General features: G+C 41.9%; 1 protein-coding gene across 10 annotated transcripts in view; it reads left to right on the top strand.

Annotated features, from left to right (window-relative positions):
* LOC144682644 (LIM domain-binding protein 2) overlaps positions 1-24,197 on the top strand; it is a 607,375-nt gene that overhangs the window by 77,522 nt on the left and 505,656 nt on the right. The gene's annotated exons all lie outside the window — the stretch shown is intronic.

Below are 24,197 nucleotides of genomic sequence, written 5' to 3'. Positions count from 1 at the left end.
ATGGGCTTAAAGGTGGAGATAAAACAATACATGGAAATAAATTTAAAAATAATAATAGAAATAGGTGGGAAAAGAAAAATATCTTTAAAAAAATATATATAAATTATTAGAAAAAGGGGGATCGGAAAGGGGGTGGGGATGGAGGAGAAAGTTCATGATCTGAAGTTGTTGAACTCAATGTTAAGTCCGGAAGGCTGTAAAGTGCCTAATCGGAGGTGCTGTTCTGTATTTGGTGTCTCCAATGTAGAGGAGACCGCATTGGGAACAGTGAATGGGAGTAGACTAAATTGAGGGAACCCCCCACAACTCTTTTTCTAGTGCATCGATGACTGCTTCGGTGTCACTTCATGCTCTCACCTGGACCTGGAAACATTTATTAATTTTGCTTCCAATTTCCACCCCTCCATCATTTTCACATGGTCCATCTCTGACACTTCCCTTCCCTTCCTTGACCTCCCTGTCTCAATTTCTGGTGATAGACTGTCCACCAATATTCATTACAAGCCCACCGACTTCCCACAGCTACCTCGACTACAGCTCCTCACACCCTGTTTCCTGTAAGGACTCCATCCCATTCTCTCAGTTCCTTCGCCTTTGTCGCACCTGTTCTGATGATGCCACTTTCCAAAACAGTGCTTCTGACATGTCCTCCTTCTTCCTTAACCGAGGTTTTCCACCCACGATCGTTGACGGGTCCCTCAACTGTGTCCTGCCCATCTCCCGCGCATCCGCCCTCACACCTTCCTCTCCCTCCAGAACCATGATAGGGTCCCCCTTGTCCTCACTTATCACCCCACCAGCCTTCGCGTTCAAAGGATCATCCTCCGCTATTTCTGCCAACTCCAGCATGATGCCACCACCAAAAACATCTTCCCTTCACCCCCCCCCGTCAGCATTCCGTAGGGACCATTCCCTCCGGGACACCCTGGTCCACTCCTCCATCACTCCCTACACCTCAACCGCCTCCCACGGCACCTTCCCATGACAACAGCAGAAGGTGCAACACCTGCCCCTTTACTTCCCCCCTCCTCACTGTCCAAGGGCCCAAACACTCCTTTCAAGTGAAGCAGCACTTCACTTACATTTCCCTCAATTTAGTCTACTGCATTCGCTGCACCCAATGCGGTCTCCTCTACACTGGAGAGACCAAACGCAGACTGGGTGACCGCTTTGCGGAACACTTTCGGTCTGTCCGCAAGCATGACCCAGACCTCCCTGTCGCTTGCCATTTCAACACACCACCTGTCTCTCATGCCCACATGTCCGTCCTTGGCTGGCTGCAATGTTCCAGTGAAGCTCAACGCAAACTGGAGGAACAGCACCTCATCTTCCAATTAGGCACTTTGCAGCCTTCCGGACTTAACATTGAGTTCAACAACTTCAGATCATGAACTCTCTCCTCCATCCCCACCTCCTTTCCAATCCCCTTTTTTCTAATAATTTATATATATATATTTTTTAATATATTTTTCTTTTCCCACCTATTTCTATTATTATTTTAAAATTTATTTCCATCTATTGTTTTATCTCTACCTTTAAGCCCATTTCGATCCCTTCCCCCTACCCCACCCCACACTAGGGCCATCTGTCACTTGCTCATCCTGCTTTCTACCCTTCATGTCACCATTAGCACATCTTTTAGCTAATATCACCACCGTCAACACCTCTTTGTCCTTTAGTCTATGACATCTTTGGCAATCTCTTCTTTGCCTCCACCTATCACTGGCCCTCTGTCCAGCTCCACCTGTCTCACGCCCCTCAAACAGCTTATATTTCACCTCATTTCTATTTCTCTTTAGTTCTAATGAAGAGTCATACGGACTTGAAACGTTAACTGTATTCTTCTCCGCAGATGCTGTCAGACCTGCTGAGCTTTTCCAGCTATTTTTGTTTTTATTACAAGAGATTAAGCAAATGGCTGATTGTTGTACGAGACTTGACCAACATTAAAATAGACTAGAGGTTGGCAACCGGCGGCTCTGGAGCTGCATGTGGCTCTTCGTCTCACTTGTGGTTTCCAACAGTTGGATTGCATTAACATGAGAAATGCCTAAAATGATTAAATCAAGAAAAGTAAGAGCTGTGTTTTTATTGTGCGATGAAAGGCTAATAATTATGCTGCACTTTGCAAATTCAAATGATTATTTTAATGACAAATATAATTGTACTCTAAATAAACCTGTTTGAGTGGTATAGCTGCACCATGGTTACAGATGCCTTTGGTTTGAGCAACAGGTTTTATTGTTTCTAATATCGCTGAGATAAAAAGTTATTCTGAATGTACTATTAGAATCACAATCCTAATATTACAATCACAAGAATCAATAGCCAAAAAAATTGTCTCAATTCCGCACATCTCTCTACTGACAAATTTATAGTAAAAAAATCCATTTTTTTCAAGATCCATTATACAAACACAAATAAAACTGAAGGAATGTTTTTGTCTGTATCAGTTTCTTATTACTTTTTTTAAATTAAAGTGGAGAAATGTGATGTTTTTCCATTAAATTAATATAATTCACCATTTTTGAATTTTCTTTTCGCACGTGCTGAAACATAATTCATGCAAATTCACGTATAAAACCTAAACGTTTGGAGGAGCATTCGAGATGAGGCCTGTTGATAGACTGCATTGCTCCTCCTAGTGGCCATTAGTGGTCATTTAGAACAGCTAAAACTCAACATGACTCTCAGAGACCTTTCAACTATCCAGCAGCTGTGGAGATGTGAACTTAAATGAAAAAAAAAGGTGTTAGGAAAACGAAGGCCAATTATGTATTTATCAAACGATTTTGTCTCAATAATTCTTGTTTTTGAAGTTAACATTTAAGGAGGGCACCAATGAGAAGGTCTGATTTTGATTTATTGACAGTAGTTAAGACGTATTTATTTTTAATTTAAAAAAGGGTTGCAGTGTTTTCCCTCCACCATGACTGTTTTAGACTTAAATAACTGGCCCTTGATATTATTCCATGCTGACAGTAACACTCAATTCTACGTCTATGCTGTCAGACTGCTTTACCGATGTTACATTGGAGCACAAAATTTCTTTGAACTAAGTCATTTTAAGCCCAGGCCATATCTACACTCTCTTGCCACTAATTCCATCTCCTTTTTTGTCACTTGCACAGGCTGAATCAGGCTATGAGAAACTTTGGCACCCTGTTCAATCCAGCATTAAGTTTCAAATTCAGTGGTCTCTCCATTATAAAGGCTACATACATCTATCTCTGAAGCATTATCTGTCACCACAACCCAGAGCCACTGAAGCTCTTATCCATTATTTGTCAGTTATAGACCTGATTTCTCCAATTACCTCCTGGCCAATGTTCCATCTTCCTCACTGTATAAATTCTGTTTGTTCTAAACTCAGCCACCCTTACCTTTCCCACACTAACTCCCTCTCACTCCTAAACCCTTCTCTTGCTGATCTACATTGGGTCCACATTCCCAATTCATTGAACTTACATCAACTACACCACCAACCCTCCCACTTTACATTTGCAATCTCTTTGAGCCTTGCACCCTCTTGCACCCTTCAATTCTTCGGCGTTCTGTGCATCCCTATCCCTCCCTTTGCCTCACGCTTGGTAACACAGCCTTCAGCTGCCTCAGCGCCACTCTCAAGGATGCTTCCTTAAACTTCACCTCCTTCCAGCTTTGAAAGCCCTTTTTAAAACTAATTTTTTCAGCTTAGGTTTTGTCACATCAGTGACAACTTGCATTAATATATCACCTTTAACATAGTAAAATGGCCCCAAATTGCTTCACAGGAGTGTTATCAAACAAAGTGTGAAGCTGAGCCACATCAGGAGATGTTAGGACAGGTGAGAAGCGGGTTTTAAGAAATCTGTCAAAGAAGGAGAGAGAGGTGGAAAGGTTTAGGGAGGTATTTCCCAGCCTTAAGATTCTTTAAACTCTTCAACAGCTGTACGTCTGTCAATTCTTTTTATTTATTTTAAACGCCATGGAATATCAGTCTATATTAAAGATGCTATATAAACGCAAATTGTTAATTTGTTGTTTGATCAGTCAATAGATTTAGTGATTTGCATCCACTGCTGGCCCTATTCTCTCTGGAGACCTTGTAAAGAGCTGTTGTGAACTTTTGATTAAGGGTGCAATTATATGCTTTAGTGTTAATGAACAGTAGTTTAAAGAAGAAAAGAAAAAGGGACTTGTATTTAATAGTGCCTTTCATGATATCAGGGCACCCCAAAGTGATTTATGGTTGATGAGTTACTTTTGAAACCTAGTTACTGTTGTAATTCCAGAATATACATTCAGTTTTTGCATAGCAGAATCCCACAAACACCAATCTGATAATGACCAGATAATCTGTTTTTGTGATCTTGACTGAAAGATAAATAGGAGAACTGCCCTGCTGCTCTTCGCTATAGCACCATGGAATCTTTTGCGCCCACCTAAGAGAGCAGACGAGCCTTGATTTAATGGGCCATAACTTCCTCAGAGTGGCAGTCAGCGTCGGATTGCCACTCCATGCCCAATTGCTTACGAGAAATTCTTCTGTGCCTGTCTCGTCCAACTTTCTGACTCAGGCCAGGCGAGATCCAGGCAGCGTAGCTGTCCCTGAAGCCCAGCATCGCAGTCCAGCAGCGTTGGATTGAAGAAGGACATGCCCCCTTTTTCACCGTACTTGCTGCCGTAAATCAGGTAAGTTTAAAGATCCAATTGAAATTGACAGGTCAGGGAGGAGGTAAGTTTCTAAGGTAAGTGGAGAGGGTTTGGGAGGTGGGGGGTGGTCGAGGGTGCTGGGGGGTGGCGCCGGACAACGCTGGGGGAGTTGATTGGACAGCGTGGAGAGTTGGGGTGGGGTTGGACATTGTTGGGGGGTGGGGGGGTGTTGGACATTGTGGGGGTGGGGGGTGTTGAACTTTGTGGAGGTTGGGGGGGTTGGACATTGTGGGGCGTGGGGGGGGTGTTGGACATTGTGGAGGTTGGACATCGTGGGGGTTGAACATTGTGGGGCATGGAGGGGTGTTGGACATTGTGGAGATTGGGGGGGTTGGACATCGTGGGGGTGTTGGACAGCAAGAGGGATGTGGTCGGAAAATGGGGGGGGTTTGGCGAGTGTGGGGGTGCTGGCATTGGAGCATTTTGTGGGAGGGGTGATTGGATATCGGTGGGGGCTGAGGATGCTGTTGGAGGCTGGGAGATGGGCAGGGCCTGCCGGGGGTCTGAGGGGAAGTGGGTATCTGGTTGGGTCAGGTGAGGGGGTGGGTCGGTACTACAGGGGTTAGGGGGTCGGGTACAAGGGCGGCGATCGAGTTGGGCCAGGGGGATTCCCATTGGGAGTTGGGGTTGGGTAGTCAGGGAGTGGGAGGAGACCCTGGGGGCTCAGGGGAATTGGGGGTGTGGGGGAGTCCCAAGGGGGGAGGTACCCAGAAGTTAGAAGAGGTTTTAATTCTTCTAATTTTTTTCTGAGTAACTATTTGTGTAACACAGCAGGAACCATCCGAAGGTTATGATTTAAATCATATTTTCGGATGATTTCCAGATTAGGGAACAGTATTGCCCATCCCTATTGCCCTTAAGAAGGAGGTAGCTCACCCACCACCTTCTCAAGGGCAAATAGGGATGGGAAATAAATGCCGGCCCAGCCAGCGAAGCCCACATCCCGTGAATGAATAGTAAAAAAAAGGGCAATTGCCCAGAGGAAATTTGCGCTTCTGGGCAATTGCTGTGCAAACCCTGACCTTTGAAGTTCTGAGAGGGGTATACTAGCGCATCTTTAGCGAACCCCCCAAATCTGACGCTGGAGAGCTCGTAAATTACGGTCCATCCAAAAGGCATCACTTCTGATGGTGCAGCATTCCCTGAAGTCTCTGGTGTGGCACGTGAACCCTCAACTATCTGACTCAGAGGCAATGGTGTTATTGATTGAGCCATGATGTGCATTGACCTAAAAGTGGCAGCATAACTTGGAAGCCAGGTCCCAAAGTTGTCTTCCACTCATTTGATTTCACACTGTATGATATAAGTCTATTCAGGTGAGAAGTTGCATTCAGAAAAAGTTTAGACATCTCGCGGGTACTTTGAGAATTGACTTTTTACAGTGTCTTTTATGTTATGTGGAAGTGGACATTCCTTCCAAATCTCTCCTAATATTCGAAAGTAGTTTCCCAGGGTCTAGAGTGCTCTGCATGCACAAAGTATGCATTGAGTCTGACTGACCACAGTGTAATCTTCAGCGATGTAGTTGGCCAGTTGTCTAAGCATGGCAGTCTGTGGATACCAGTAGCTGCAGTTTAACAGAAGTCTTTATCTCCATAAAAATGCAAAAAATTAAGTAATTTGTTTTGTGTGAAGAATATTTCTTATTCCATTTATGTTTTGGTCTGATTTATTTTTTACCTGTACTCCATACTTCTTTATTTTGGATGCTAATAAGTTTTGATTATCTTCTCAGTGATCCTTTATATTATGTATATGCTTTCCACCCCCTCGTTTCTCCCAAATGCATAATGTGCCTGTAGCACCTTTATTTACAAGGAAAGGGAAAGTTTAATTTAATCTAATAGAAAATTGAACTTGATGTTTTTGAAAGGTTTCTGGAAAGCTAGGGGCTAGAAACAAATATTCATTTAAACAGCCCATCAGATTAAATTAACGGACCAATGAAATTAAAGAACTTCCATCCCTGTGGCTATATGTGACTTAGTGCCATTTCCATTCCATAATGACCTCCTCCAGACCCATTCTTTTTTTAAAAAGAAGGTTCAACCGAGAGACTTTGGAAATATCTACTTCAATGCAGCACTGTTCCTGAAACCTGAGTAAATACTGACATTTCAAGTGTTTTTTTAAAAAAGAATTTTACACAGTCAAAGCAGGGAAGCTAATTTATTTCATTCTTAATGAGCCAAAGGCATTTTGAAGATACGTATTTGATTGCTAAAGGTCTTTAGAATTTATTTCGTACACACTTATATGAAAATATCAACAGAATGCTGCTGTACCTTCTTTTCTGATCATTATTTTACACAAACAGGCAGTGCAGCTTTAACAATCAGGTTCATTTGCCGGGATTTTCCAGTCCCACCGACCGCGGGACTGGAAATTCCTGCCCGAAGTCAACGGACCTTTGGCTTGTCTGTTCGATTTTCCATCCCGCCCGCGATTATTCCAGCCACGGGCAGGACGGGAAAATCCCAGCTACTGTTTTTTTCATTATTTGTTCTTGGGATGTGATGTTGCTGGTAGGCCAGCATTTATTGCCGATCCCTAATTGCCTTTGAGAAGGTGGTGGTGATATTGATCTAGTGTTAATTGCTAGAAGCGCACTTCTGCTCTTTGCAGAAGTGATTTCCAAACTCCTACTACCCTTTGTGTGTAGAAGTGTTTCCTGATTTCACTCCTGAAAGATAAGGTTCTAACTTTTACACTATGCTCCCTAGTCCTAGACTCTGCTAAATTAATTGATTCATTTACCTCATTATATTTTCTTCATTACAACAGTTACTGTACTTCCAAAGTATTTAATTGACTATAAAGTACTTTGGGACATCTTGTGGTCATAAAAAACACTTCAAAAATACAAGTTGTTCATTCCTGTTTGGGTTCTTACTATATGCAAGATGGCTGCTTGTTGCCTTTAACACAGTCACTGCACTTCAAGTAATTCATTGTATGTGAAACGCTAGTTACATTAGTACTCCATTCATGCCAAATGAAACATTAAATACTCTTCACTCTACCTACAACCTAATTACCCAGCCTTTTCAGAATCTCAACCAACAATCAATCAATAACAAGTTGCCAAAAATAGTTAAGGCAAATGTGAAGATGCAGCCACCTGAGAATACGAGCAGCTCAACTCACAGATAGCAAAGATTTGGGAAGTTGCTCAAAAAGGCATTCAAATGTGATGATAGAAAAATAAACACAGAAATCCACGTGTCACTGTGATCTTAACAGAAAAAAATGTACTCAAAAAATTTGCATTTTTTTTGGAAGTTTCACTTCAAGATCATACTTGAGTTCAAAACTGGCTCACTAACTCAGTAATTTTGATGACTTGCTGCAAGAGTTTTCCAACTTTGTTTCAAGTCCAAGTGATTGGACACTGTAGGTGTCATATTTGCATCTGATGAAGGATCTCAGTTTTTATAAATGTTACAAAGGGGTGTACAGTTTGCAGCATACCTACTTTGGGAGCCGCCTCTCCCCCCTGCTGCTGTTCCCTCACGGTGTCTCCTTCCCCACAACCTTTCTTACTGCCACTACTCCGTTGCTCAGGTCTCAGGCTGAGCACTGCCATTCATCTTCTCCCTACTCACTGCTCCTCCCATCATAGACTGTTTCGGTCCCATGTTTGCTGCAGTGATTGAATTTTCCTGGGTGTTTTGGGGGCTTTTGGGGCAAATTTTGTTTAATGGAACTGAGTGACTTGCTAGGCCACTTCAGACTCAAGCACGTTGCCATGGGCCTGGAGTCGCTAAAAGGCCAGGTAAGGATGACAGATTTCCATCCTGGAAGGACATTAGTGAACCTGATAATCCTGCAGTTAAACGGTCATCATTTCTGAGACTAGTTTATCGTTATGAGCGATGTACTTGGTAAAGCAGAGTTATTTAAAAATCCCAGAGGGAAACTTTAAACAACTGTCATAACCAATAATTTTAAGTGTTATGTTTGCGATGCGACTCTAAACTCAGGAATCATACCGCTAGTTCTCAAGACTTTACATTAACTAATTATTAATCTACACAGGTTAAACTATATACACATGGCTACAAATTACTACTATCATAACTTTTAACAAATTCCCAAACTAATCTTCATTAAGGCAACAGCAATCCAAAGACTTAACCAAACACCTGGCAAAGCATTTTTACCTTACAAATTCACTTTTCACTGTGGAGCCAGTTGGAGGCTTGCAGCTGCCTTTTGAGCTTACGTTGCCTCTGTCCTGCCCACCCGAAAGCTACTGAAGTTATACCTACCACCACTGATTGAATTCAAATTCTCTTTGTCTCACCAGCCTCTTTGAACTTTACCTTTTAACAATGAAACCCCATTCATTGTACCAATTTTATTAGTAATATAAACATATTGCTTGGTAGCTGCTAGAAAGGCGTCAAGTTTTCACCCCACTTCTTGAATGCTATATTCAAAAAATGCAAATGCACACTATGTCTCTGTTTACATCTCAAACTTGTACATCAAAGCACCCAGACTAGCTGGCTTTAATCCAATTAAGACATACCCATAGACTAACTTCTATTTTAACAGAAAAATATTTTCCAAAATATTATATACATTAATAGCTTCATGACATATTCTAAGTTTATTAATTAATTGAATTAAAATTCCCCCAGCTGTCATGATGGGATTTGATCTTGTGTTGCTGGAACAGTAGTCATTACCATTTTATTAATGTTATTATCTTACGGTATGATTTATAGATCATTGAATTTGAAAATATATTTTCACATATTGGCTTCTGTATTTCATGCACAAAATCACTTTTATCTTTTTTACCTCCTTTTTGAAGGTGATGAAGGGAGTGGAGGAGGGAGGAGGAGCATGATCAGTATTTTATGGTTCCTCATTGAGAAAACAAATTATAACCATTCTTCAGCTTTGAACCTGTACACCACCGAGTGAGAACTGAACCCAGAACTGTCTCATATACCAAGCCATCGGTGAGCCCAATCCTGCAGCTGTTACCAGAATGGCTCATGTCTCACCTGATGCTTATGAATTTGCCGGTTGTCTCCTTTTACTCCCTAGCATCTGATTACTACTCAATTATCTAAAACTCTAAATCTATATTGAAAGTAAAATATATTTTTCTGTGGGAGATGGCTGGCTGGATTGATAGGGCCTGAAGCTTCATCATTGGCCTTCTCTTTTTTTCTCAGCTACCTGGTGCCTCTCTGTGATATCAGCTTCCATTTGTATGGTGCTGACACAAAGCATCCATTCCATATTCCTTATTGTGCTGTCCAATTTCCTGTTGCTTACCTAGACTTGGATGAGGCAGAACTTTCTTCAGTTCAACCTCAACAGTAACCTCAAGCCAACCTATTTGGCTCCTGCTATATATTTCCCGCTTCCAATTCTGGAATGTTGTCCTGCTTACCTCAACTACTGTCACTGAAAGCCTCATTCAGGCTTTTATGACGTCAAAGATTGATGTGTCAAATATTTTCCTCATCAGTTCTGTGATCATAATCCTATCACTAACAAAGTCCCATTCACCCATCATTCTTCATCCTTGTTCCCATTGACCTCCATTGGCTTTCTATCCCCAGGCATTTGACTTAAAAAGTCCTTGCCTTCAAACTCATCCTTTTCTGTAATCCTGTCTGGCCTGTTGTCCCAGAATGCACCCCTGCATTTCCAATTCTATTCAATTTACTTATCTCATAACCCCGCTTCCCCCACACTTCCTTGATTCCACGATTGATAGCAGATTCTTCAGCTAGTACTACACCATGGAATTGAAGAAACAAATGTAGGACTTGAATTTATATTGTGTCTTTCGCATCCTTTTTAAAAATTCTTTCATGTGATGTGGGCGTTGGTGGTAAGGCCAGCATTTATTACCCATTCCTATTTTGCCCTTGAACTGAATGGCTCACTCTGCAATCCAGCAGCGCAGTTAAGAGTCAACCACATTGCTGTGGGTCTGGAGTCACGTGGGCCAGAGTAGGTAAGGACGACAGATTTCCTTCCCTAAAGGGCATTAGTGAGCCAAGTGGGTTTTTACAACAATTGGCGTTAGTTTTATCGTCACCATTACTGAGATTAGCTTTCAATTCAGGTTTTTTTATTAATTGAATTTAAATTCCTCCAGCTGCCGTGATGGGATTTGAACCAATGTCCCCAGAGCATTAACCTTTGGCCTCTGGATTACTAGTCCAGTGACATTACCATGGCTGTCTCCACCTAATGATGTCCCAAATTGCTTTACAGCTAATTGATTCTCCTTTTAAATTTGTTCACCGTTACCATTTCTGTTCCTTCAGCAACTTTCTCATAAGTTACCGCTTTGCCTCAGATCACTTCTTCTTGTTTTTCTTCCCTGCTTTCTGTTGAGTATATACCACTTTGCTCTGTAAAGGATCTTGGGACCTTTGTTTCATGACAGTATATAAATTATTGTCCGATTGTGCTTTGGGCAGGTATGTCAGGTTCTTTGATTTGTCCCCTTGACTGTTCTTACATCATACATATAGAACGTAAATCTAATAGTGCCTCTTTTTTGTCTAGTGTTCTTCTCCAATGTCTGTTCTACCCTGAATCTCCTCCTTGAGATTTTAAAATGAAAAATCAGCCAGCCACCTATTTGATGTTGTCTCCTTCAATCCACAGTTGCTCACATCTCATTAACACCACTCTTTATGTTTTTCAGCTTGTCAAAGGAAATTGTGCTGAGGTTTTATGTAAGAATATACACTAAATAGTTCTTAAAGATGTCAAAGTTATCAACTGATTTATGTATACCCTACTACAGAAAAATGATCGTATGTCTGTTCCAATTCAATACTATTGGACACAGATGTTAATTCACATTTTGAATTCTAACCATTGTTAGTTTTGCATTTGTTGTATTTGAACTCTCATATTGGAGAATAATAAGAAGTGTGATAAAAATGTTGGAATTCTAATTCTTTTAGACAAGTTTATTTTCTTCTTATTTTCTGAACAATATAACTCTTTTCTCTGAGGGTTCAGGCCTGCAACTGTTTTACATGATTTCACAAAATTACATTGACTGTTCGATCCAGTATATGAATGACTTGCTTGTCCACTGCTTACAGACTAGATTACATATACTGACAGATGATCAGTAGAACATAGTTATAAATATAATGAGGGATCATAGGCTTCAAATGTTTCTCATGCAGAATTTTAACCTTTAAAATTCCATCAAAATCCCGCTCTTTAAGGTGCACTTTGACTGGTGGTGGTCTTTGATCTCATGGCCAGGATTTTACAGCCCCACCGTGGTGTGTCTCCCCCGGTGGAGGCGGTGAGCCATTTAAATCTCCATTCAGTTCGGCGGGACCGTAATATCCCGCCGGGCGGGAGGAGACATAAAATCCTGGCCCATGTTTTTCTTGACCAGCTTTGTTTCTCCTTGGGTCTCTTCACATTTCCGCCGTCATTACTTTTCTTTTAGACCACACTACCTTTGATCTTTCCCAATTGTGACTTGTCCCCTGCAGGCCACCTATCTTATCAAAGCTTCATTCGTAATGGAAATGAAGCCTAAAAGCGTTTTCTTAATTATTATTAGAACTCTGAATCCAAAGTTCTGTAGATATTTTTATACAACTAAGATTTTAAGTGGGAATATAAGTTTTGAAGGATTTAATTATTGGCACCTGTGCAATGCTGGCAAGGCCAGTATTTATTGCTCGTCATTGTTGCCATGGTTGTGAGCCACCTTTTTGAACTATTGCAGTCTACATGATGAAGGTACAGTCTCAGTGCTGCTGGTTAGGCAACTCCAAGATTTTGACCCAGTGACGATGAAAGCTTCGTCCAAATGATGCTTGATTTATTGAGGAAAACTCTGTCCCTATTATTGGGTGGTGGTTTTGTGTGCATGATCCCAAGTTTCCAGCCTCTAACACATTGCACAGAGGAGGTGATTGGTGGAAGTTGTCCATTTCCCTGAAGGATTTTCACACACCTTCTAGTAGTTGTTTAGTTGTAGGAATAGTAGAGACCCAGGAACTGTTCTTAGTTAAAGCTAAAGCAATGTTACCATCACAAAAAATACTTCCCATTTCAGCAAGTTTCTTTCAATCATTAAAAAAAACAACTTGCCACAAACATCAAGTCTTGCATCACACACTAGCATTTAAGTCAGGACTTGCAGTAACTTATGGTTAAACTCATCGTTTTAACCTCTCTATTTAATTTAAAAAAAAAATCATTCACAGGACGTGGGCTTCACTGGATGGGCCAGTATTTATTGCCCATACCTATCTGCTCTTGAGAAGGTGGTGGTGAGCTGCCTTCTTGAACTGCTGCAGGCCATGTGGTGTAGGTACACCCACAGTGCTGTTAGGAAGGAGTTCCAGGATTTTGACCCAGTGACAGTGAAGGAACGGCGATATATTTCCAAGTCAGGATGGTTAGTGACTTGCAGGGGAACTTCCAGGTGGTGGTGTTCCCATCTATCTGCTGCCCTTGTCCTTCTAGATGGTAGTGGTCATGGGTTTGGAAGGTGCTGTCGAAGGAGCCTTGGTGAATTCCTGCAGTGCATCTTGTAGATGGTACACGCTGCTGCTACTGTGGGACGGTGGTGGAGGGAGTGAATGTTTGTGGATGTGGTGCCAATCAAGCAGGCTGCTTTGTCCTGGATGGTGTCAAGCTTCTTGAGTGTTGTTGGAGCTGCACTCATCCAGGCAAGTGGGGAGTATTCCATGATAGCTTTACGTTATTATTTATTATATTGCTCAACATGAGTATATTTTCACATGATGTGTTTTTTTAATTCTTCCTTGGGATGTGGGTGTCACAGGCAATGTAACATTTGTTGCTCATCCCTTGAAGCTTCCTAGGCCATTTCAGAGCACAGTTAAGAATCAATCACATTGCTGTGGGTCTGGAGTCACATGGCCAGGCCGGGTAAGGATGGTAGGTTTCCCCCCTTAAAGATCAAGATGGGTTTTTATGACAATGTACCATTATTGAGATTAGCTTTACATTCCAACGGCTAAGAGACCAAGTCCATTCAGAGATATGAACAAACAGGTAGCGAGCCTAAGCAAGCTTGTCTTAAGAATACAAGCCTAAGCAGAAGAGATCAAACTCAACAGTGTTTGAAAAGAGTAATGGACAGCGTAAAGGGAATTGTGTGGTTTAGGAAGAGATAAAAGCACACCTGCAATCATCGAGGATAAGCACAATATCCCAGTAAAAACAAACAAGTCTTCTTCTTGAACAAGGGCATGTGGGTATTATGGCATAGGAACAGTATGTATGAAAGAAATAACTATTGCTTACTACATGTCATTATAGAAAATACTGTAGGTAGTACAGAGGAGATCTGAAAATTGGAATAAGAGAAGCACAGAGAGAGCTTGAGAACAGGCTGGCAGGTAACATACAAAGGAATCCAAAATTCTTCTATAAACAGATAGTTAGTAAAAGGGTAATAGAAGGAAATTTGGGGCTGAAGGGGACTTGAAAGAAGATCTTCTTTTGAAGGTAGAGGGCATGATAAAGGTACCAAATGAGTACTTTGCATCACAAAAACAGAATTACCTGGAAAAACTCAGCAGGTCTGGCAGCATCAGCGGAGAAGAAAAGAGTTGACATTTTGAGTCCTCATGACCGTTCAGCAGAACTGAATATAGTTAGGAGAGGGGTGAAATTTAAGGTGGGGGTGGGGGGTGGGGGGGGAGGAGGGGGGTGTGGGGGGAGAGAAGTTGGGGGGTGGGGTGTGGTTGTAGGGACAAGCAAGCAATGATAGGAGCAGATAATCAAAAGATGTCACAGACAAAAGGAACAAAGGAGTGTTGAAGGTGGTGATATTATCTAAGAAAATATGCTAATTAAGAATGGATGGCAGGACACTCAAGGTACAGCTGTAGTGGGGGTGGGGTGGAGAGGCTGACAAGGTATTACAGTTGTAGATTTAAAAATAATGGAAATAGGTGGGAAAAGAAAAATCTATATAAATTATTGAAAAAACAAAAGGGAGGGGGAAGAAACGGGGGAGGGAGTTTAAGATCTAAAGTTGTTGAATTCAATATTCAGCCCGGAAGGCTGTAAAGTGCCTAGTCGGAAGATGAGGTGCTGTTCCTCCAGTTTGCGTTGGGCTTCACTGGAACAATGCAGCAAGCCAAGGACAGACATGTGGGCAAGAGAGCAGGGTGGAGTGTTAAAATGGCAAGCGACAGGGAGGTTTGGGTCTTTCTTGCGGACAGACCGCAGGTGTTCTGCAAAGCGGTCGCCCAGTTTGCGTTTAGTCTCTCCAATGTAGAGGAGACCGGATTGGGAGCAACGAATGCAGTAGACTAAGTTAGGGGAAATGCAAGTGAAATGCTGCTTCACTTGAAAGGAGTGTTTGGGCCCTTGGACGGTGAGGAGAGAGGAAGTGAAGGGGCAGGTGTTGCATCTTCTGCGTGGGCATGGGGAGGTGCCATAGGTGGGGGTTGAGGAGTAGGGGGTGATGGAGGAGTGGACCAGGGTGTCCCGGAGGTAACGATCCCTACGGAATGCCACCAGGGGGGGTGAAGGGAAGATGTGTTTGGTGGTGGCATCATGCTGGAGTTGGCGGAAATGGCGGAGGATGATCCTTTGAATGCGGAGGCTGGTGGGGTGATAAGTGAGGACAAGGGGGACCCTATCATGTTTCTGGGAGGGAGGAGAAGGCGTGAGGGCGGATGCGCGGGATATGGGCCGGACACGGTTGAGGGCCCTGTCAACGACCGTGGGTGGAAAACCTCGTTTAAGGAAGAAGGAGGACATGTCAGAGGAGCTGTTTTTGAAGGTAGCGTCATCAGAACAGATGCGACGGAGGCGAAGGAACTGAGAGAATGGGATGGAGTCCTTACAGGAAGCGGGGTGTGAGGAGCTGTAGTCGAGGTAGCTGTGGGAGTCGGTAGGCTTGTAATGGATATTGGTGGACAGTCTATCATCAGAAATTGAGACAGAGAGGTCAAGGAAGGGAAGGGAAGTGTCAGAGATGGGTTTTCCACCCACGGTCGTTGACAGGGCCCTCAACCGTGTCCGGCCCATTTCCCGCGCATCCGCCCTCACGCCTTCTCCTCCCTCCCAGAAACATGATAGGGTCCCCCTTGTCCTCACTTATCACCCCACCAGCCTCCGCATTCAAAGGATCATCCTCCGCCATTTCCGCCAACTCCAGCATGATGCCACCACCAAACACATCTTCCTTTCACCCCGCCTGGCGGCATTCCGTAGGGATCGTTCCCTCCGGGACACCCTGGTCCACTCCTCCATCACCCCCTACTCCTCAACCCCCACCTATGGCACCTCCCCATGCCCATGCAGAAGATGCAACACCTGCCCCTTCACTTCCTCTCTCCTCACCGTCCAAGGGCCCAAACACTCCTTTCAAGTGAAGCAGCATTTCACTTGCATTTCCCCTAACTTAGTTTACTGCATTTGTTGCTCCCAATGCGGTCTCCTCTACATTGGAGAGACTAAACGCAAACTGGGCGACCGCTTTGCAGAACACCTGCGGTCTGTCCGCAAGAAAGACCCAAACCTCCCTGTTGCTTGCCATTTTAACACTCCATCCTGCTCTCTTGCCCACATGTCTGTCCTTGGCTTGCTGCATTGTTCCAGTGAAGCCCAACGCAAACTGGAGGAACAGCACCTCATCTTCCGACTAGGCACTTTACAGCCTTCCAGGCTGAATAGTGAATTCAACAACTTTAGATCTTAAACTCCCTCCCCCGTTTCTTCCCCCTCCCTTTTGATTTTTTCAATAATTTATATAGATTTTTCTTTTCCCACCTATTTCCATTATTTTTAAATCTACAACTGTAATACCTTGTCAGTCTTTTCACCCCACCCCACTAGAGCTGTACCTTGAGTGTTCTGCCATCCAAACTTAATTAGCACATTTTCTTAGATAATATCACCACCTTCAACACCCCTTTGTTCCTTTTGTCTGTGACATCTTTTGATTATCTGCTCCTATCACTGCTTGCTTGTCCCTACAACCACAACCCCCCCACCCAACCTTTCTCCACCCCCCCCCCCCCCAACCCACCACCCCCCACCTTAAACCAACTTATATTTCACCTCTCTCCTAACTATACTCAGTTCTGCTGAAGGGTCATGAGGACTCGAAACGTCAACTCTTTTCTTCTCCGCCGATGCTGCCAGACCTGCTGAGTTTTTCCAGGTAATTCTGTTTTTGTTTTGGATTTCCAGCATCCGCAGTAGTTTTTTGTTTTTATCTCTGAGTACTTTGCATCTTTCCTCAGTAAAGAAGAGGATTTTGCCAATTAACAGCAAAGAAGAAGGCAGTAACAATTTTGAAGAGGATGTATTTAATAGGTTGGCAGTCCTCAAAGCTGAAAAGACAGTGGATTAAAAATTTGTTTGTGTAGTGCAGCTGCAAAGTGTTGCTTTGGGTTTCTTAAATGTGAATATTCCCAATAAGGGGCCATCATAAGCATTTCCTTTCTACTACACCTGGCAGTCAGGAACAATATTCTGCAAAGAGTCCTCCTCAGCTCCTCCTTGGCAGCTATTCTTTTAAGGGTTCCTTCAGAGATGATTTTGAGATTGATTACATTTCTAGTCAGTGGAACCTAAGCAAGTTGACAGTTTATGTCGACATTTTTAGAATATCTCAAAGTATAATTTGGGCTGTCCTTTTTCACAGCTCTTATGACAAGTCATTCAGTGATGATTCATTCTGATAATTGAGTAGCAGTGCAGTATATTAGTTGTCAAGATCGCACAAAATATCGCTGGCAGGTCGTCAATCACCCTCTGGCAGTGGTATGTTAACTAAAGCATTACAAAGCAAGCTTGCTATATTTCGAGGCAAACTTAATACAAAGGTTGGTTTTCCTCAGTCTTTATGTCACTGCAAAACTTGAGTGAAGACTACACAAGCGAATGGCGAGTCAGCTTCAAAGTTTCAAATTTTGCTTTTTTTCCCCTTAGAGCAGTAAATTTCTAGATGCTGATCCACTAATATAGCATGGCACCCAAGAAAGAACAGAATGAAAAAGAGCTCTTTGAATTTCTCTTTCTATACCTGATTTGGCATTGAATTCACACACTTGAATTCACACTTCCTTTTATTAATCCTTGCGCTGGTAATTTCTCAACTCTACTTGATTGGTAAAGAGATTACACAGTACACTCAGGTCCCAGAAATTTCCAAATCCATCACCACACCTTTTGAGTGCTTTTACTCCTGATGCAATATTGGGGGCTTCCGCTGCTGTCGGTGCATATTGGAAATTAGGATTAACGCTGCTCAGGCTTTTTTAACACTCCTATTTAATGATTGGAAAACCTTGGATAGTGTGTGCACGCACCTCTGATTTGCACTGTTGGTAAGCAAGGGTCCTAGTGGCAGAGTGGGACGCTTGAAATTTCCCAAATTACGCCTGCAGTTTAAGTTGTGGCAGCTCTGGTCCCACTGCACACTCAGTATAACCTGTTTTCACACATCTTAGGCTCACTGGATTTTGGAGTTCACAGAAAATGGACTACATTGGAGAAGTTGACCCCCTAACCGTAGTGAAAACCCTGGAATTCCATGTAATAAAATGGAGTTGAACTCACAAAGTCATTGAAGGGCAATGGGCCTGTTCATTGAAGTAACTATATTCAGAGATGTTTTGAAGTTTCTAGCATTTTTGAAGCCTTCATCAGTTGTGAATTTTTTACTTGGTTGCAGACGTCATTCTAGGAAGGGAATTGTCTGACATTTACAGGCTCAGACTATCAACGTTCAGGTCATTACTTGTTTCCTTTCAGAATTTGTTTCTTCAGTGAACCTATTATAATCTCGTGTTGACTTTCCTGGTTAGTAGAGAGAGGCAACTACTTTCTACCACTTGCAGAAAATAAAAACTCCATCAGTTAAGCGCAAGTCCATAGGAAACTGGTAAATTTCTAGGCCAGCATGACATTACTTCTGAATTCAGGCCTGTGTGAAATAATTTTCGTACATTTCTCCAGTTGACCACATCTATTTGATTGGTTCACTTTTTTTCCATTGAACTGTTCTGCTTCCAGGTTTATCAGGATTTCTTATAGTTGCCAATTTACTTTTGAAGAGAGTTGCATTATCGCAGCTATATTTTGATTTGTCTTGCTGTGAATTCTATAATCATGTTCAGAGGAAGTTTGAATGAAATGAAAAAATGGGTTCTCACTAGGAACCCTCGTGCTAAATGATTGATTTTCTGCACGTCTATACATCCGTGCATCCCGAATATTTGGTTGAACATACTTTTCTTTTAATGCTTGCTTTGATTGTTGGAAAGTTTAATTGCGTGGAATGGTGGTTATATATTTATGTAATTCCATAAAATGGACTCAGGTGAGGTCATAGTGGATTTAACGTCTGCTTAAACTGCTGCATAATTTCCACATATGTAGTAGTTGGGTAAGGCTAAATCCTGTGAGCACATGTAGAATGCACTGGTGAGAACAATATGGATTATTGACAACTAACCATGTTTCACTTTTTAAAGCCTTAAATTGCCATTATTTTAGGAAGTGTTGGTAATCAATTATTAAAAGTAGTTAAGGAGCTTTAGCATTGTAAGAAAAACTTAATTTGACATCAGTGTATTCCTAGTTTGATAAATGATATTTCAGCACTGAATAATGAAATTCCATGAGTACATTTCCTAAAAAAAATTGTTTGTGGTATAACAGCTAATAAATAGCGAGCAGATGAGGGAATGCTTGCACATCATGTACAAAATCTCCCAGGCAGACCAGAGGATTTGCATCAAACCTAATCTCATTAATCACCAAGCTCACCTAAAATTGCTACTTGAGTGGTGCTTCACTGATTTCTTGGAAGTCACACAGACCATGTGCATCATTAATATTGTAATGAAGGGATAATGGTACATGGCTCTGGCAGTCTCACACTCTCATTGGGAAAATTAAAACATTGGTTTCATATTTGCCAGATCAAACACAAATGTAATTCATTACATGATCCGATAGTAGGGAATAGGTGTTTTAAAAGAAATTAAATTATTAGATGAATTGAGTGGGTTATTCAGATTTTTGTATCAGCTGTAAGCGATATTCAAATTTAAGTCTGCAGCATAAGAGTATAACACTCTACAATTAGAAGAGTAGACAGTCAAAATTTAGGACATTAGTCAATGATTACATCTATTGTTGAAAGTTCCAAGTCATTGTGGAAATGTTTTTAACAAGGTTATGTTCTTTTCCTGAAAAACAGTTGGTGGAGGATTATACTGGAGCCAGTCTTCACTCAGTCTTACATTTATTTACAAAGTGAAACATTACAAACATTCCCCTCTTTAATGAGTGTCTCTTTAAGTGTGCCTATATGAACGCCCAATTAATCCCTCTATCCAGCTCTACCCCCCCGCTTAAACCAGCTTATATTTCACCTATTTTCTATTTTTACTTAGTTCTGTTGAAGAGTCATATGGACTCGAAACGTTAACTGTGTTCCTCTCCGCAGATGCTGCCAGACCTGCTGAGTTTTTCCAGGTATTTTTATTTTTGTTTTGGATTTCCAGCATCCGCAGTTTTTTGCTTTTACCCCAATTAATGTTATTAGGCTAATCAAACTCTGTACGGTGTGCTTTTTGAGCATACAGCACATCAAAACCGGCAATCTCGGGACCAAGTTGTGCCGGTTTTCCGTTGGGTGGGTCGGGTCCAGCAGATCAGGCTGAGCCAGGCCGTTTTGGGTCAAGAGTCGTTTGGAGCCTGGGAAAAGACCAGAGCGTGAAGTCGATAACCAGTCCAGCGCACCACCGTGCCACTGTAGCACCTAGCCGACCAAGCCAGTGAGTTACTTTACTCATTTAAGAATTAAAATTCATGCATGGCAGCTTATAAAAATGCCTGATTTTTGTCTCCAGTTTTTGGGTAGCCAGATTTGAGATATTGTATTTATAATAGATTATATAGTCTTTAAAACTCTTGCATAACTCATTCGGTTGATCATATATAGGGTATTGTATGTAGTTCCTGACATTGTTGTATTAGAGAGTTTGGAGAAGAGCAACTAGTGTAACTTGGAGAAACTTAGAATTGAGCCTGTATGAGAAAAAGTGGCTGTGAGCAGGAAGGTAATTCAGTTCTTGAAAGTAATGCAGCATTTAGATAATATGGATGTGATTGATTTTTTTGAACAGCTAGTTACAGGCCAAGTGAAAATGAATGGTCTGCAAATTCATGGACCCCACACAGCTGGTGTAAGTGTGGGCAGAGTGAAACACATCTTCCCTTACCCATTCCTATCCCTTGTCCAAGGCTACAATGAAAATGTCAAGGCTCAAGAACAGCAGAGTTTTGGGTAAAATAAGCACAATGAACCAGGAAGGGACAGAGACAATAACAAAAGTACTTCTCTTTAGCCCTGAAGAAGGGTCATATGGACTCGGAACATTAACCCTGCTTCTCTCTCCACAGATGCTGTCAGATCTGCTGAGTTATCCCAGCATTTTCTATTTTTATATAAAAGTAATTGGGCGTTTGCAACTAAGGTGAAAATTAGAAAAAGATCAAAGCTGAAGCCACTGTATGTGAATGCACAAAACTTTCACAACAAATAGATGAGTTAATAGCACAGGATGAAGTTGATGGATCTGACCTAAAAGCTATTATGGAGGTGTTGGACAGAATTTTTCGCTCAGCATGCGGGCGTGTGCCCGACTCACTCGAGCGTGAAATAGTGTGTGATGATGTCGGGCGAGCTTCCTGATGTCATCGGGCACTCACGCAATATTTTGGACGGCGGGCGGGCGTGAGAGTCGCAAGTGCACCTGCTGACAATTAAGAGGCCTGTTAAGGCCATTAACGTAGTAATTAACTGAGATTTTTTGTTGCTCTTCCAACGTTATGGTTGGCGGGCGGATGAGTCGGCCAGGTGGCCTTTGCATTTTTCAGGAAACCTCATCCCATGGGTGGAATGAGTTTCCGATATTAATTTTAAAAAAATGTTTGGACAGAATTTTCATCAGCCTTATGTTCTGGTGACTGATTCTGATGTGTGGCCATTTTCTCCCAGTTTTTAACATCTTTATTTTTTGCATTTAAATTCTTCAGCTCCCTAAGGCAGCAAGCACTCTGCCTTCAGGGAGCTTTCATTTCGCGCTCCCCCACGCCCACGCTAACTTCAGCGCTCGCCCTCCACCTGCCCTCACCCTGGCAGTGCTGAGCTTTTCAGCGCACCTTTCATACTGGCTGGCTGTTAATTGGCCAGCCAGCGTGAAATTACAGTTGGGGGCTGATTGCAGGCGGGTGGGGGGGGGGGGGGCGTTCCCCGGCAGCTCCCGGGCCCATCGATCGCGGGCACCTGCTGAACTAAAACTCCTGCCCGTTGTTACAAAGTGATCAAGGCTGGGAGCTAAATATTCCCGGATACTTAATTTTTAGAAGGGGTAGGCAAAATGGAATGGAAGAGGGCTGGTCCTAATAAAAGAAACCAAGGATGGGATGAAGACAGTGGAGAGAAATGATCTTCACTCAGAAAATCAAAAAGTCTGGGTGAAGCTAAGAAACAACCAGGGGCCGAAAACATTGGTGAGGGTTGTTTATAAGCTCCCCTAACAATAGTTGAAATGTGGGGCAGACTACAAATCAGGAAATTAGAGGCACATGTAATAAGTGGAATACAGTAATCAAGGGGGATTTTAATCTTCATATAGACTATGAAACCAAATTTGCAATAATAATGTGGAGAATCAGTTCATGGAATGCATACAAATAGTTTTCTGGATCAATATGTAGAGGAATCAACTTGGAGATAGTCTATTTTGGATTAAGTATTGTGCAATGAGAAAGGGTTAATTAATAACCTTGTGGTGAAGGGATTTCTATTGAAACATGACCACAATATATTAGAATTTTTCAGTGAGTTTGAAAGTGATTTAGTTATGTTCAAAATGAAGATCTTAAATCTAAATAAAGCAAACTATGTAGATATGGATATGGGTAGAGGGGCGAGTTGGCTAAAATAATTTGGTAAACTACATTAAAAGGTATGATGTAGACAAGTATTGGCTAGCATTTAAAGATTTAATATATATTTTGCAACAAGTATACATTCCTTTTAAGGCACAAAAATCCCACAGAAAATGTGGCCCAACTGTAGCTAATGAGCTAAAAATAGACGCAGAAAGAGGCCTATAATGTTGTCAAAAAGAGCAGAAAGCCTGAGGGTTTGGGATGATTTTAGAATTTAGCAAAGACCAAAGATTTGAGGAGGAAACGTAATATGAGAGTAGACCAGAAAGAGACACAACAAGATTGTGAATGTTTCTGTAGGTATGTAAATAGGAAGAGATTGGTGAAGGTAAACATGGTCCATTAGAGGCAAAAACTGGTAAAATTATAATGGGGAATTAGGAAATGGCAGAGACAGTAACAAATACCTTGTGTCTTAGAAGACAGTGAAAAGTTTTGGAAATAATGGGGAACTATGTGTCTAGTGAGAATGAGGAACTGAAGAAATCAACGTAAGAAATAGTACTGGAGAAGTTAATGGGACTAAATGGTGACAAATCCCGTGAACCTGATGACCCATAACCTAGGCTTTTAAACACGGTAGCTGCAGAGGTGTGGATGCATTGGCTCTTATCTTCCAGAATTCCTTAGATTCTAGAACAGATCCCAGCAATTGGTATATAGCAAGAAAAACCTTGTTATTCAGGACAGAAGGAAAAGAGGAAAGGGGGAACTATAGGCCAGTTAACCTTCAATCAGTGGGAGCAAAAACGCTAGAATCTATTAGTATGGTAACAGAGCCCTTAGAAAATCATAATATGATTAAACAGAATCAACACAGATTTATGGAAAGGAAATGGTGTTTGACAAATCAGTTCAAGGTTTTTGAGGATGCAAGTAATAGAATGGATAGAGAGAATCGGTGGATTTAGTGTATTTGGAATTTCATAAAAGCATTAGTTAAGGTGCCAGCAAAGAGGTTATTAGGCAGATTGGGACTCTTGGGGTTGGGGGCAATATATTAGCACGGATTGAGGATTAGTTAATGGACAGAAAAAAGAGTAGGAGTAAAAGGACATTTTCAGGCTGGCAGGCTGGAACTCGTGGGGTATCACAAGGATCATTACTTGAGCCTCAGCTACCTACAATCTATATCAATGACTTAGAAGAGGGGAGTGAATGTAATGTATCCAAGTTTGCTGACCACTCAAAATTAGGTGGGAAAGTAAGTGGCGTGGAGGATGCAAAGAGGCTGCATATGGATAGACATTAGTAACTAAGTTGGGTTAACTAATTATTAACTAATAAGGTTGGGTGAATGGACAAGAATTTAGCAGGTGGAATACAATGTGATGAAGTGTGAAGTTATTCACTTTGGTGGGAACTGTCTGGATTCAGCTGGGCCTGGGTGTCCTTGCACATGAATCACAGAAAGTTAACATGCGGACACAGCAAGCAATTAGGAAGGCAAATGGTGTGTTAATTTTTGTTATGAAAGGATTAGAGTAAAAGTATAAAGAAGCCTTACAATA

Source organism: Cetorhinus maximus, chromosome 1, assembly GCF_964194155.1.
Source record: "Cetorhinus maximus chromosome 1, sCetMax3.hap1.1, whole genome shotgun sequence".
NCBI lineage: Eukaryota > Metazoa > Chordata > Chondrichthyes > Lamniformes > Cetorhinidae > Cetorhinus > Cetorhinus maximus.
This window is presented reverse-complemented; position numbering and strand designations above follow the sequence as displayed.